This window comes from Lycorma delicatula, chromosome 1, assembly GCF_047948215.1.
Source record: "Lycorma delicatula isolate Av1 chromosome 1, ASM4794821v1, whole genome shotgun sequence".
NCBI lineage: Eukaryota > Metazoa > Arthropoda > Insecta > Hemiptera > Fulgoridae > Lycorma > Lycorma delicatula.
The window spans coordinates 120,914,271-120,928,638 of NC_134455.1; the positions used below are offsets into that span (position 1 = coordinate 120,914,271).

At 26.9% G+C, this 14,368-nt stretch overlaps 1 protein-coding gene across 1 annotated transcript in view; it reads left to right on the top strand.

Annotated features, from left to right (window-relative positions):
- Positions 1 to 14,368, top strand: part of cpx (synaptic transmission protein complexin) — a 267,739-nt gene that overhangs the window by 46,705 nt on the left and 206,666 nt on the right. The gene's annotated exons all lie outside the window — the stretch shown is intronic.

The following is a 14,368-nucleotide window of genomic DNA, read 5'->3' on the forward strand; positions in this document are numbered from 1 at the left end:
CATTACTTAATGCTCACCTCCATCAATATTTATTATTAATATATGCATTTTTATCCACACCGTTTATTGGTTGTTTTTTTTTATCTTAATTTTCGAAGTAATTCTCCAAAATGTTACTTAATTATACTGTTAATAAAAATAAACAAAAATTAAGGTTATTTTAGGTTATTAAAGTGTTAAATAATAGAAAGAGTTATTATCCTCAAAAATAAACATAGATTGATAACCTAAAAATAAAACAAGAGTAATCAAAGCCAATCCAAAAAAAAGAAATCATTTGATCTGTTTAAAATCAATCCAGTGTTTAAAATTAAATAGATATTTTTAAATTTGTTTTAAATATAATTATAACTTATTTAATTGAAAGTACTGTAGAATATCCATTAAACTCTTCGTTTTTAACTGATTTTTCGTGTTATTTAATTTGCGTTGCTTAAAGATAATTTTTTACCTATTTTTTACTAAATTGCATAACGTGTTATATATTTAAAGTTTTAATGGTTATATTTAATTATTGATAATTTGATTATCAGTAAACTGTAAGAATTGGATCAATTACAATTATGCTCCCGCACACGCACACACACACACACACACACACATTTATGATTTTATATATATATATATATATCATTTACCTATAATTAAATTAGTAATAAATTCCTTAAAAAGAATATATGTAATAAGTTAAAAAAATATATAAATTATAATTCCGCTTACCAACCAATGCAATAAATTATTATGTTCAAGCGCTCCGGAAGTTATTTTTCCATCTTCAGGAACATCTGATAAACTTGTATATACTTATATACAAGTTTATCAGATGATTCACTTCACATATTAATTTGATGCAGAGATAAACAAAAATAAATATAAAAATTGAGACGCTTCTATCGACTAGACAAATTTAGGACTTATTTTATAACTTGACGATTGATTGTTATATTTATGAAAATTTTATTTTATTTTTATTTTAATCTACATCAAACTAATATGTGAAGTGAACTTATATACAAGTTTATCAGATGTTCTTGAAGATAGAAAAATAACTTCCGGAGCGCTAGAACATAATAATTTATTGCATTGGTTGGTAAATGGAATTTTAATTAATATATTTTTATATCGTATATACCAACGAGCCATGATAAGTAAAATTATTCTAAAGTAAGTTAATCGATTATGATCGTTTTGAAAGTGTATAAGATAATATAATATTTTCAGTTTCGTATAATTTTCTAATGATTAAAAAAATCATAATATATTGTTATAAATTTACGTTGAATTCTATCAGAGAACGAGTATTATATCAATTGAAACTTTATCAAAGTCCATAACTGCTCATTACAATAACTAGCCCCAGGACTTCCTTTACTGTTTTCAAGCGATTTAACATACCAGTCATTAGAAGAGAAAGATTACACGGGAGGAAAAAGGCAATTTAAGTACTTCTTGCGCCATTACCTAAACAATTTGATTTAAATTTGCCTTGACTTTAGACTGAAGGAGATTCAATAGACAGGCCATCCCATCTTCGTTACGACCAATAAGACAGACTATTTCTAAGTGGTTGCTAATAGAAGATAAAACACCCTGAAAGATCTTAAAAGTACTTTCTTCACTCCCCCTGTATCAGTTCTTAAGTGCTTCTATGCTGCTTCTCCATTTTACCGGCCCGTACCTGTAGATACAATTAATTCTCTCCCTCTTACTTTTCAGCCTTTTCCATTGTAGATAACTTAATGCTTTTTAACAATTCTAAATTGTTCTGAATTTATAAATGAAAGGCTACATAGTATTGCTCCTTCAAAGCACAATTCTTTCATTTTTATTATTAGATTTATTTTTCTTTATTAATACTAGATATTATCAATTAATTTACGAAAAACGTTATGTACGTATATATTACATAAAATATTATACGTATGTTATAAAATATAAATTAAATACTTATACTGTACTCTGTTAGGTTATATTGTAAAAAATATACAAACGCTTCCTTAGGGTGAGTGAGTTCGTCATGATTCTGCTGAGCCACGTCCCTTAGATCAGTGACGATTCACAACGCGGCCATATCTATATACAACATTAATCATAATTCATATATAGTCACCGTATAATTAATTTTTCAAATAGTAGTCGATGTAATTAAAAGTTTATATAACGTTTTCTTCTCAGTTTTATTAAAACGCTTGATCTTTTCATATGATCATTCTTTTGTTCTCGTGCTCAATTTTTGTGTTTCTGTTACTTATTTATCTACTCGAATATTATTTAAAGTTAATATAATGCATTTTTTTTTAGCTTATGGCATGGGAGTGTAGTGTATTCCTAGATTTGTGTCTATACGACTTGAGTAACACCATTATTTTGAACCGTATCTGATATAGATGCAACTGATAATAATGCACGATTACTGATATTCCTTCCGAAAAAAGCCGTTAAGTCGTGCGAAAAAAATTGTGCTTAAAAGCCATCGATAAAACAGACCAGCAGGAATGGAAAAAGACATGTAACGGATACTGTTGAACCAAATTATTTGGAACTGGGTAATATAATAAAAAACAAAACTGAGCCTCCCGTTGTATCTCTTAATACTGACTACGTATTTCCTTCAAACAGATGACGAAAACTGAATTGAATATATTAATTTTTTATTATCACAGAAATTTAATCTAAAATATTAGTGAATTTTTCTGTTTGTTGGCAATTGATAATTTTATAACTCTTAAAAAATTAAAATATATTGTCTTAATTTATTTAAATTTAAATTATATATAATAAATAATTTAGAATATAATAACGCGTGGTTACTAAATACTGACGTCGTGTACTTTTATATGCATCAGGATTTCAGGATTTACAGGAGATACTTGTGAATTGGCCGCTTGAACACTTGTAAGCACAGTTTCTTTACTAGAACACGCTAACTGAATAAGCTATATTAAATATTAACTAAGATACTAACAAATTGAATTTGTAAATATTAAAAATATATGATGGTTCATACATTATTTTTCTATTCATTTATAAGTAATGAAATAATGTTAATCAAAATCAACCGTTTCTTTTTTATTGCAAAAAAGATTTAAAAAAATTATTTTAAAAGAAAAAAAATCAAAATAACGTTTCATTTAATAGCAAATTTACCCTAGGATATAGGTGGGAGGAATATATTGAAGGGTTATACGGAGGAAATGAATTAGAAAATGGTGTTATAGAGAAAGAAGAGGAAGTCGAACAGGATGAAAGGGGAGAAACAAATATAAGAGAATGTTAAAAAATCAGATGGGTGGATAAAGTGACAAATAAAGAGGTGTTGCGGCAAACCGATGAAGAAAGAAGCATTTGGAAAAATATAGTTAAAAGAAGAGACAAACTTATAGGCCACATGTTAAGGCATCCTGGAATAGTCGCTTTAATATTAAAGGGTCAGATAGAAGAAAAAATTGTGAAGGCAGGCAACGTTTGGAATATGTAAATCAAATTTTTAGGGATGTAGGATGTAGGGGGTATACCGAATTGAAACGACTAGCACTAGATAGGGGATCTTGGAGAGCTGCATCAAACCAGTCAAATGACTGAAGACAAAAAAAATATCCTTTTTTAAATGACTTAGTTATTTTTATATAATTCCTGTAAAATATCTTATTATAATCATCAGGACATAAAATTTAATATTATCTAAAACTTTGTTGATTTTTAATTTGACTTTTTGATATCGTTTATGTAATTAATGATCTAATCGATAATTGACGATATTGTGTACTGCTAAAATATCTTTTTAAAATAATTAATCAGTCGTCGCAAATCAGTTGTTTAACAGCTGATTTTCGAAGTTGAAGGTTCTGAGGTTCAAATTCTAGTAAAAGCTAAGCGCTTTTTACGGATTTTAATACTTAACAGCAAATACCAATGTAGGTTGGTGATTGCAGTTTAATTAATCACTCATCTTAGGAATGGTCAGTCTGAGTCTATGCATGAGTACACCTCACTTATATGTCACACATATCATCCTCATCTTCTTTGACAGTAGGGAGTTGCTTAGCTCACAAGTTGAACAAATTGGAAAGTATATTATAGGAAATAAAAATATACGATTTATTTAAAAAATAAATAAAAATCTTCTCTTTCTATATTAATTCTAAGTTAGTCAGTTCTCAATACAAATAATTGCAATAAGTTATAAAACAAATTAGCTAAAATAAAAATAAAAAAAAAAAACAATAATTCTCAAACAAAAGTTTTATTTAATAGCAATTGTGCACTAATAAATAATTTTTATTTTGGTATTTTATAATTTGTACTAGAAAGTGACTCGAATTTCACAACACGATTTCGTAAATTTTCTGAAAATGGGTTTATATCCAGTGTTATGTTTTGCATGATTAAAATTTACTCATATTTCTGAATAAAATAATATCTTTTTTAAATAAGTAATGCATTTCTTAAATTAAAAAAAATAAATAATCTGGTTAATGACAAAATTAACTATTTAAAAACGAAAACGTTACTTAATAATTGTTCTAATTAATCATTAGATTTAATATTGATAAATTATCACGTGTATTTCGTATGATAAAAGATTTTTAAAAAACATAACATTAAAATAAACTGCACCCTACGAAGTGACCTATAATAATAATATTATTAATAATATTTATTAATATTTATTTAGGAAAATAATCAATTTTTCTGAATTTCCGCTTTTTTTATACTTTTCGGCTTAACCGAAAAGTATAATAATTCTTTCTTTTTTTTAATGGAGATCAAAGAAAATATTCATTTGTATATTATCAGAAAAATAATTTTCTATTATCCTCATAAATAACTAACAATAATCTACCTAAAAAAAACAATCCTTGTTAAATAATTATTTAATCAATGATCATCTGAATATTAAATCAATGTTGGTATCTTTACTGAACAAACTACTCTTATATTAGTATAGAAATTAGTTAAGTGGAGTTTGGCATAGTTGAACTTCCGTAAACGTCTACAAGACTTTGGACATCGTTTAAAGTTAGTAGCTTAATTTTCTTAAGTTACACACAAGAAGTTCGTTCCTTACTTATATTATGGCTAAGAAATTTAGAGGATTGTAATATTTAATCACAAATAGTTCATTTGGATTTATTTTGCCTACTTATTCGTCACCCCAAGTAAAGATTCGATAAAACAAATGCTTCAATAATAAATTTAAATAATCAGAATCGTTTCCCTGTTAAAATCAATGATATCAGTATCGTTTTGTTAAAAACAGTTGTATTTATATTACAGAAATTTTTGTTTTTTGAGCGGAAGAAATATCTACGAGACTCTTACCGTACGGTATACAATTTTATTGTGATTTTTTTTTTTTATATCACTGCGTTTTGTTAGATTATTATTTTTTTCGTATTACTGATACCGTTATCTTACGGATTTATTATTAAAATTTATTGCCTTAGAACAAACAAACAATTTTTTTGAAGTGAAAACTTCTTTAGGCGCGTTGTGTCAGAATTTTTTGTACATACGATTTACATGGGAACATGGAAAAAAAATCGCTGACTCATAATCAAAATCTGTAACGCAACGCAAGACGCTAAGCATACTCGTATATGCATGAAAGATTTTACTAATCGAGATATTAATTATTCGATTTTACTTATCGAATTTAACGACAAAAATTAAAAGTTGCACTTACAAAGTATTAAGTGCAATATTACATAACGAATTTTTCGTAATTTGTAAAGTTATTAATACTAGTTTTATTAAAAAAGGAAAAATATGGTATGTAGAGAATGATATGACTATCAAAAAAAATTAAATTTCAAATACAATTACAAAAGTCTTACCTTCCCGATTTCATTTATACTTAATACATATCACATTTACAGAAATAATACAATTCTTATGACTATTCGTTGTTTAATAAATGAAGTCAGGCCGGTAAGATTTTTGTAACAAATTTAAAAGTTTTGCATATTATATGGAACGCTTAAATAATGTTTATCTATCATTGTATATATATTATCTATTACATATATTTAACATGTATTTTCTAAGGGAAAACTTCATTAGGCGCGTTGTGTCAGAATTTTTTGTACATACAAATTACATGGAAACATGGGGAAAAAATCGCTGACTCGTAATCAAAATCTGTAACGTAACGCAAGACTCTAAGCATATTTATTTAAAAGAGAAAAAGGCGGCACAGAGCGAGTATATATGAGTGTATAGTATTATATGTAATGGAGGTGGGAGAAGAAACTGCTGATGATTCACAATAATTCTCCATCTCTATCGGTCATAATAATGAAAAAAATAATTGTTTAAATTCAATATAAGTGCAACATATAATATTTATTGAGTTTGGATAACATATGTGAAGATTTTCAACCCCAAATTTAAATGCATTAAAAAATCATTAACCTTGAAAATATTGTCGGTAATGATTGCTGTTTATTGTTAAAAAATTACTTTATATAAAATATTTTCGTCGTGCAATTCTGTAGGGGCGAATTTCACTCACGCTAGTATCTCGATAACGGTGGCCGCTAGACGCATGGGACTAGAACTTTTTGTTCCGGGTGATCTCAAAGCATCCTTTTCGCTTAAGCCTTTCAAAATTGCGTTAAATATGACGCACCGTTTTCGAGATACACTCTTTTTTTATTTAACGATAGATATGTCTGAGAAATCCCATTTCTTACGTAAAATATAAATAATATAATATCAGCTGTCAATAATTAGCTATCACAACTATAAAAATTTAAACATCCACAACACCTGCTTTCGCTGAAAGTAAAGATGACTGATGGATGCAGAATATCATTATAAATTAACACCGTTAACTGAGTAGTTGTTAGATTATAAAAGCCAAGATTAATTTTGAAGTTTGAATCATAAATAATGATCATTGCAAATATTAAATAATGATCAATGATATACACCCACATCGCTGAAAGTAACGATGACCTACATCGTCATCATAAATTTAAAATTAATCATGCTGTTTGCAGTTAAAACATATGTTTTACTATGAATTTTTCAGTAAATCAACTGTTCCAACATGTGAACACACATTCATCATTGAAAGTAATCATTCTTTAATGTATTCGAATAAACCCGTGAAAGAGACATGGAGGTTCAACAGCCAATTTCTTTGTTGGTTGTTTGTTGTAATTTTGGAGGCTTCTCAAACCCGTATTTTATTACGTATTTTGCAGTAAAGCTACTCTCCCAGAGTGAAAATTTAACTACAAACAGGAGATAATCGTGGAAAAAACACGTTCAAATTGGTTCTAGGGGTCAGTGGTTAAAGTGGCTATTGAATGTAAACATTATATGCTACTTGTAATATATATTAATTCGAAACGATTGCGATCCCATACACGTTTTCACTTCGGCCGCGCGGTCTTAATCAAACAAATTTCTTTTCTTTTTTTTGGTAGTCATATCATTAACGTCATATCATATTTTTCCTTTTTTAATAAAACTAGTATAATGAACTTTATGAATCAAAAATCCGTGATGTAATATTGCACTTACTTGTATGTGCAACCCTCGATTTTTATAGTTGAATTCGATTTTACCCATTCAATTTATTTCTGTTTTTTTTATTCCTTTTTTATTAAAACTAGTATAATCTCTTGTAAACTAACACTTTTATTTATTTATTTATTTTTTGAAATGATGGGAATTAAAAAAATTGTATCATCTTCAGTAGTTTCATTTACATAATAGCATTTACTATTAAAACAAGCTGTAGTACATTTTCTTTTAAATTTTATTATTTCAAGTACGTTATCAAGTTTTGTACGCTACCTAGTACTATCAAATACTGCTTTCTAGCGGCAGAATTTGTAAAGTCACCGTAAAAAAAATGAATAAAATGATATATTCGAGTCCCGCGGTTCATTAAATGGGAAAACAAAAGTTGTCTAACAAAATTTGAGATATTTTTTTTGAAAGTGTTCTTTATTACTAATCTAATTGACCTGAAAATAATGTTTTAACTCTTTTTTCCCCTATTTTCATTTAACTGTTAGGTTAGGTCATATTTAAAACTGTAAACCTAGTTCGTTGACTTCGTCGCCTCTTAGCGACAAAGTTCTAACGTACCCGGTGATTTTTTGATGTAATTATTGCAACAGTGAGAAACAAACATCGTTGAAATGAATTTGTTTTAAAAAAATTGTTTGAACATTAATTTATTGATAGATTTATTAGCATTTAATATCTCCTTTGCTTCAGCAATGGAAGATGTCTTTAATAAAGTAAAAAAATGTTGAAGTTTTATCGCTATATTTTCATATATGATATCAAACTTGACTCAAATATTTGTATTTTGTTTATCCCTAAATTTATAACCATTTATTATATTTGTGAATTGATTACTGTTTAGCAGTTAATCGATGTTAAAAGGAAATCACATCGTAGCAATAATAAAGTGTTTTTTTTTTGTTTTTTTTTTAATATAAAAACATAAACCGATTAACTAACAAAATTACGAACTCGAACTTTACTAGAAATATTCTAGTAATTATTACCTTTATAGTTACTTTAATAACAAAGTTTATATTAAAAGAAATAATAGTAAATATTTATTTAAAAATATTTCTCAGTGTTTTACAAGCTTTATTTATTAAAACTGATGTTGATCACATAGTTTATCAGGGAAACGTTAGCATTTTATTTTGGTTAAATGCTAAAATATCACTTTACATTAAACAGTATAAATAAATTGTTTGTATTGTTAGGAATAAGAATGAATTTTGTCACATTTTATTTTTTTTTATGAATTACACTTTTTATCAATTAATGATGATGTTTAATTTCCTATCGATATTTATTGCAGCATATCCCTAGAGAGATATTTTGAAATGAGAAAGAAGGTACGTTGGTTTGGATTGTAGAATTTATACCGTAACAAAACCCGTCATTGCTCGCTCTATTATTCACTGAGCCTAATAGCGCGTGAAGATCCTACCTGCTCCCTGATACTTATTTTCCGATATAAGCCGTACCAGTTCCAAGCATCGATCGTAGTAAAACATCACGCACTCAATAAATTCTTCTTGTCACAAAAAAAAAGAAAAAAATAATGATAATAATAGTAGACAATATTTTATTCTTTCGCTCTCGAAAAAGTTGTGTAAGCAAATCCTGGAATACGTTGTTTTTTTTTAATTTAACCACTTTTGTTGTAAATGCTGTGCTGGGAAAAAGAAATAAAAAAAAAGAATACAATCTTTGTTTATAAAAAAAAAAATCATTATATTACTTCACTTATTACAATAACGTTTATGTTAATGTTAAATACAACTTTCAAACCGAGTACTATTAAACTAAACAAATCATGTTAGACGCATGAAAATATTTTACAGTACTTAGTGTATGTAATATGACAATTTATTAATTGTCATATGGGTAGTATTCTACCCATTATTTTATTTTATAAACGAATATGTTAACGCAACAAATTAGCGTTATATTATTCTATATATTAATATTATATTGAATTAAGTTAATGAAATTATTAATACGGGCAGCAATTCATAAACTTGTTTAAAATTGTTATATATTAATCAAAAACAAAAAGATAAATCTAGTCTAAATATTTATTAAGCTAAAATTAAGATAAATTTCTAAAAAGTCAAATTTATTAAAAATTTGTATATATATATATATATATATATATATATATATATATATACAAAAAAATTAAAATGAATTTGTAAACCTTCGATAAAGAGCCTCGCAGATATAATTTCTTCCGATCAAAAAAAAAAAAATTCTGCAATATAAATATTTTTTTTTTTTTTTAAATGATGCTGATATTGAAAAAGGTAAGACACTACATTTATATTATCAAAATCTGTTATTAATTTAGAATTTTATTTTTAAAAAAAATGTGTGTTAAATATATTTAATAAACAATAGATATATATATAATAAGAAAAAGATGTCACAAAGCTCTTATCGGACCGATTTCATTATTAAACAACGAATAATCACATGAATTGTATAATTTCTATAAATATGATATGTATTACATAAAAATGAAATCGGGCCGGTAAGAGTTTTGTAACAATATTTTTCTATTTTTTGCTTATTATATGGAACGCTTAAGCATTGTTTATTATCTATTATTGTATTCGTATATCTTATGTATATTTAACATGTATTTTTTAAACGAAAATTCTAAATTAATAACACATTTTGACAATACAAATGTAGTGATTTATCTTTTTTGATATCAGTACCGTTTTGTTAAAAACAGTTTTATATATATTATAGAAATTTTTGTTTTTTAGAGGGAGAAATATCTGGGATAATCTTATCGTAGGTTTACAATGTCATTGTGATTTTTTTTTTTTATATCACTGTGTTTTGTTAGATTATTATTTTTTTCGAATTACTGATTGTTATCTTATGGATTTATTATTAAAATTTATTGCCTTAGAAAATGGCCGTTGTTTAACGGCCATTTTTTTTTTCATAGTCATATCATTCACTTCATACCATATTTTTACTTTTTTAATAAAACTAGTATAATGAACTTTACGAATCGAAAATCCTTGATGTAATATTGCACTTACTTGTAAGTTCAACCCTCGAATTTTATCGTTAAATTCGATTTTACCAATCGAATATATTTTATTTATTCTTTTTTTTATTGATACTAGTATAATCTCTTGTAAACTAATACTTTAATTTTTTTTTTAAGATGTGATGGAAATTAAAAAAAAATTGTTTCATCTTCAGTACTTTCATTTACATAAAAGCATTTACTATTAAAAGAAGCTGTAGTACAGTTTCTTTTAAATTTTATTATTTCAAGTATGTTATCAAGTTTTGTACGTTACCCAGTACTATCAAGTACTGCTATCTAGCGGCGCGATTCGTAAGTCACCGTAAAAAAAGGAATGAAATTACATATTCAATTCCGCGGTTCATCAAATGGAAAAAAAGTCGTCTAACAGTTTAGACGACTTAGGTTAGTCATTTTTAGAACTGTAAACGTAGTTCGTTGACTTCGTCGCCTCTTACTGACGAAGTTCTAACGAACTCTGTGATATATAAATATGTAGGTATGTATTTATTAATTTACTTATTTTATGTTTTTTGAATTTATAAAAAAATAATATTTACTAAGCAGTGTTTTTTTTCTTTAATAAATTTGGGGAAGATAATTAAGTTCCAATTTGCTGTTAAGTCATACACCGCAAACAAATATTAGAGAGTTTAGACATCAGTCAATAGCATTACATTAAATATATATAATAAATAAATAATAATTAAACCAGACAATATTTTAGAAAAATAGTCAACTGAATATTCTAATTGTTTATTTTGATTGTTAAAACAAATATTAATCAGAATAATAAAAATAATTAATGGAATATAAAATAATTTTAAAAACTATAGGATTACGACAAATTTAGAATATAACAGGAAATATTGAGAACGATTCTATGTTTATCCAAAATGTCGACCTTTCAACCTTCTAGATAACAGTGTTTTTTTTTCTCCTACCTCCTGAGCTGGATACTGCAGGATTAAGCTTAGCACACCTCAGGAGGTTGTCTTTATAACTCAAATGGGTCTTCCCGTCCACCGGCACTATGTCCGGCACGACAGGTCACCTCGCCGGTTTGTATCTTTTATTTTTGCCTGCCTCTAACCTTTGAAATGAGGTGGCCAAGCCCGACTATGTCGTTCCTGGGCCTTACCCCAAAGGCCGGGTCTCGGTCTTTATGCCTCATGCCTCTACCACGTACGCTCCCTAGAGAACGCTGTAGCAGGTCTGGGTCTTTTCTTTCCTGCAAGGGGTTTGGAATCGCCCTTCTTCTACAGTGTGTGTTATTGTCTGTAGGGCTATCCCCCACCCCTCGCCATTACGTCCTCCCTGTCCTTCTGCTGCAGGATTTGTGTAGTAAGCCAAACAATGGCTTTAAAATTCTCCTCGTAGATAACAGTGTTTAGCAAGCTAAAACGCGTTATCATTATGAACCTTGTAGGCCAATTAGCATGAATTTTTATTTCTTCTTGTTCTTGACTGCCACTTTTTCTTTTTCTCTTTATTTTTATTCTCTTTTTCTTATAAGTCATAGCCTGTTACTTTGTTTATAAATTGAAACATATAACTAATATTAAGTTAAAAATAACTAGAAAGTGAAAAATGAAAAATTCAGCTTACCAGCAAATAAGAAATACGCTCTCTAGATCTTTTGGTTTTTACTTCCTTATACGGAGTAAAGAAAGTATTGCTATCTCTAAAACTGCCAGTTTTCAGATTTCAACGGAAGTATCCATTTTGACCATCCCTGAATGCATTTTGACTAGTTTCGGCGTGAAATCTGTAAATACGTACGTATTTATGAGTAAAATCTTGGGGTTCAAATCTTTTAGATTTTGGACTTTTTCTTAACCTCATTAATAAGACCTCATTGAGGCCTTTTCAGCGATATATCATCCGTGGTACTTATTTTCATTGGTTCCACAGTTGTAGTCAAATAGAATTCTAATTAATGAAATATTTGGTTCTTGCAAGGGGAAGGCACATCGGTTCGAATCCGACTTCATTTACGACATTTTATATTGATTTATTATTATTATAAATCTCTTATTGTTAAAAAATTTACAAGTAATAATTCAATAATAGCAATAAAAAAAAAAAATGAAAAAAGATCAGAAGTTATTAGTGAAATAAAATTTTATATACTTTTCATTTTAAAATAAATATGTATGTAATTTAATAGGCGTACAAGGAAGTTATATGGTGCTAACATCAGATTTGATAAAACGTCTAATTATTTAACAATAATTGAAAATTATAATTTAGAATTGTATTATTTTTATTTATGCATTTGTTTCAATCTACTTGATAAGAAATATCGCTATAAAATTTAGTAACCTTCTCCTGTTTCGTTTTTTTTGTTTTCATTTTGTTGATGGTTACATCATAATAATTATTTAAAAAACATAGTATTAGATAGAAATACAAGACTTTTTACAAGAAATTTATTTAAAGAGTAATGAAGGGACCTTTATTCTAACCTAATATTTCAGGTAAGATTGTGAATTAATAATTTATATAAGCATTTGATGTTACTAAAAACTAATATTTTAGCAATTGTGTAACTGTCCACTTTATTAAAGAATTGGGGGGGTCGTATCTCATTTTCAATGAAATAACTTTAAATGAAGTGCAGAAAAAAAAAGTCTATATATGTGATTTAATAGGCATACAAGGAAGTCATGTGGCGTTCACAAAAGAGCAAACAGAGTCATGACTGTAATTCATTTTAATTTTTTATTTTTATATAATATTTTAATTTTCTCATGATGGTTTGAAAAACTCAAAAGATCTACAGGGCGTATTTTTTATCCACTGGTAAGGTGGAATTTTCATTTTTCACTTTTTAATTATTTTATTAAAGTATATCAGCAGAAACCATGTTTAAGAAATTTAATATTAAGTTGTTAACTGTTAGAAGAGTTTAATCTGGTCTTGACATTATTTATATCTTGACATTTATGTAATACTCTCAATTTTGATTAACTTTTAATAAGCAAATAGCAAAATTATTTTAAAAAATTGAGTGTGCATAAAACAGTTGATTTTTTTTTCAAATTTTTGGAGAAATTAGTAAACACTTCCTGTATGTAATATATAACATATATATACATATAATCAAATTTTTGTGAAAATTAAATTTTTCTAAGTAAAAGAATCAATTTTATATAAAAAAAAGCAATGGTTCAAAATATATAAAAATAAACTTAAACAATAAATAATCTTAATAACAAAAATAACAATGGTATAATAATAAATTTGTTTTTAAAGAACCAAAATAAATATTTAAATAAAACATATGTAACTATTTTGTTAAACTAAACCTTAAGATAAGAGTTAAACCATGAGGTTTTTTTTTAGAATCTTATGTATCTATTAAATTAATAAAGATAGATTATATCCGCCCATTCATCTCAATGGTCCTTCGGTTAGATGATCCAGTCAAGATAATCAAATTCATCGATATCTGATTTGATCTGTAAGAAGAGTAAAAGAATTCTTTTTTTTCCTTATTACTGTTCCCATATCTTAGTGTTCCCATTCCATTTTTACCGAAATAGAATATTATAAAGTCGTTTTGGAACGTCCAGTCAAACCGAATGAAACTACGGTTTAAAATTATCTTGTATTTTCCTTCTAATTTATTTTTCATAGTTCCTTATAAACTTCATCTATAATCATTAAATTTGTTGAACAAAAAAGTAATTTATAAAAATAAAATTCTGAATTCAATGATAAAAAACGTTTCTACAATGAAAATAAGTTATAGTAAAGTTGATAAAAACAAGATTTTTCTTCAGT